We start from the raw sequence: 2,536 nt of genomic DNA, 5'->3' as shown, positions 1-2,536 counted from the left end.
GTGGACCCATTCAAAACGGCGACATTAAAAAGACAGAATAACAAATGCCGGTGAGTATGTGGAGAAAGGGGAACCCTCCTATACTGTTGGTTGAGATGGTTATATGTGGGGGTCTTGGATTCAGAGATGGTGCCACTGATGGTGGTTGGGATGTGTGAGCACAGGGGCAAGGCCTACACCAATCAGAGATCCCTGCTGGCACAAGCGCCCATAATTGCTCCCTCAGCCCTCCTCTCACTGTGCTAAGACGTGAGGCCACTGACCAGCTCTGCTTTCTTACAGAAGTTCTGTGTCCTATCTTTAAACAGAGCTGGGCTTTGAAGTCAGGTTTGTCCACTCTCAAACATGGTGGGCAAACTGAGCCTTGATTACACTGGCCCTTCCTCAGGAACTGTTTCTTTTGCTCCTCTCCCTTCTCTTCCTTGCCCTTTTCTCCCTGCTCCATTCCAGCCCTACCCAGCTTCTGACTTTCCTGTTTTTCTTTTCTACTCGGAGCTAACGCTTTGCTTGAGTAGTGCTTGGCACTCTTGAAGACACACATCCTGGTTGTTTTGGGTAACCACCCACCAAACCCAGTCCCACCCCCATATGAGTTTCTTCATTCTGAAGTCAGCCTTATGGGATGGGAGGGAGTGGACAGCAGCAGACAACAGAAGACAGTGGGACTGATACAATGTGCCACCATTTGGGTACATTTATGCATTAATTCCTCAGAACTCGTGAAATTTCTGCTGATCTTGGAATGATGCTATATTAGTCGGGGTTCTCCAAAGAACCATCAATAGGATATGAATACAAATACAGAAAGAGAATTACAAGGAACTGGCTCACACAATTATGGAGGCTGACAAGTTCCAAGACCTGCAGGGTGAGCTGGCAAGCTGGAGAACCAGGAGAGCTGATGGTGTTGTTCTAGTCCGAAGGCTGGCAGGCTTCAGACCCAGAAACAGCTGATATTTCAGTTCAAGTCCAAAGGCAGGAAGAAAGCTGATGTCCTAGCTAGAAGACAGTGAGGCAGGAGGAATTCCCTTTTGCTCAGCCTTATTGTTCTATTCAGGCCTCCAGCTGATGGGATGAGGCCTACCCACATTAGGGAGGGCAATCTGCTTTACTCAGTCTATCAATCTAAATGTTAATTTCACCCAAAAACACCCTCACAGAAATACCCAGAATAACATTTGACAAATGTCTGGGTACCCTGTGGCCCAGTCAAGTTGTCACATAAAATTAACCATCACAGATGCCTTCTTTAACACATGTTCAATATCTAACAAATATCTGTATGGTAAAATTTTTCCCCCAACCTGGACTGACTTACTTCAGAAAGATGTTGAGAAATTAAAGAGCGCCCATGTGAGCATTCTAAGTGGATGAAAGGTTGCAAGGAAAGTAAACAGCTCTAGGGCCAGCCCGTGGCTCACTAGGGAGAGTGTGGTGCTGACACCACCAAGTCAAGGGTTAAGACCCCCTTACCGGTCATCTTTTTAGGAAAAAAAAAAAAAAGTAAACATCTCTAGAGAAAAGAATGAAGTAACAATCTTAAATGTGTGAAGAGATAATTACTTACTAACTTGATGTGTGACCTGAAATGACACTTCTCTTTAGTACTCAGTTTCCTCGTATATAAAGGAGGGGCTGAACTAGATGACTTTAAAGTTCCTGCCAGCCCTGAAGTTCTATGACTTCCTGAGAGGGGAATACCATCCCCCATATCCACTGTGGTAGATCAAGAAGCAATAAATTTGGATTTTTCTTTTTGGCGGCTAGCTGGTATGGGGACCTCGACTCTTTTTTTTTTTTTTTTTAAGAGTTGGGATCCCAACTCTTGACCTTGGTGTTCTAACCAACTATGCTAACTGGCCAGCCTGAATTTATTTTAAGCTTTTAAAAAACCCTTTTGTTTTGAAAAATTTTTGTACTTGCTGAAGTTGCAGGAATAGGACAATGAATTCCCATTTACTTGTACCTTTCAACTAGACCTACCAATGTTAACATCTTTGCCACATTTATTTACATTGATATAATTCACATACCATGAAATTCAACCTTATAAAGTTTAATTGGTGTTTTTTAGTATACTAACAAGCTGTGCAGCCATAACCACGATCTAATTATAGAACATTTCCATCACCCCCATGAGAAGTCACTCCCCATTCCTGCCTTCCCTCAGCACCTAGGAACCACCAATTTTCATTCTGTCTCTATGGATTTGCCTAGCTGGACATTTCATATAAATGGAATCATACAATATGTGGCCTTTTGTGTCCGGCTTCTTTTATTTAGCGTAATGTTTTCGAGGTTCATCCACATTGTAGCATGCATCAATACTTCATTCCTTTTTATGGCTGAATCATATTCCATTTATGGCTATACCACATTTTGTCTGTCCACTCCTCAGATGATAGACATCTGGGTTGTTTCTTCTATAAATAATACTGCTATAAACATTGTAGAGCTAGGGTTGGGTCTCTGGTGCTCACAGACCCCTTGAGCCCATTCACAAACCCTTTACACACGGGTCTATGAGCTAGGTAGC

The sequence above is a fragment of the Galeopterus variegatus genome, unplaced genomic scaffold (assembly GCF_000696425.1).
Source record: "Galeopterus variegatus unplaced genomic scaffold, G_variegatus-3.0.2 Scaffold356, whole genome shotgun sequence".
In the NCBI taxonomy this organism is placed as follows: domain Eukaryota; kingdom Metazoa; phylum Chordata; class Mammalia; order Dermoptera; family Cynocephalidae; genus Galeopterus; species Galeopterus variegatus.
This window is presented reverse-complemented; position numbering follows the sequence as displayed.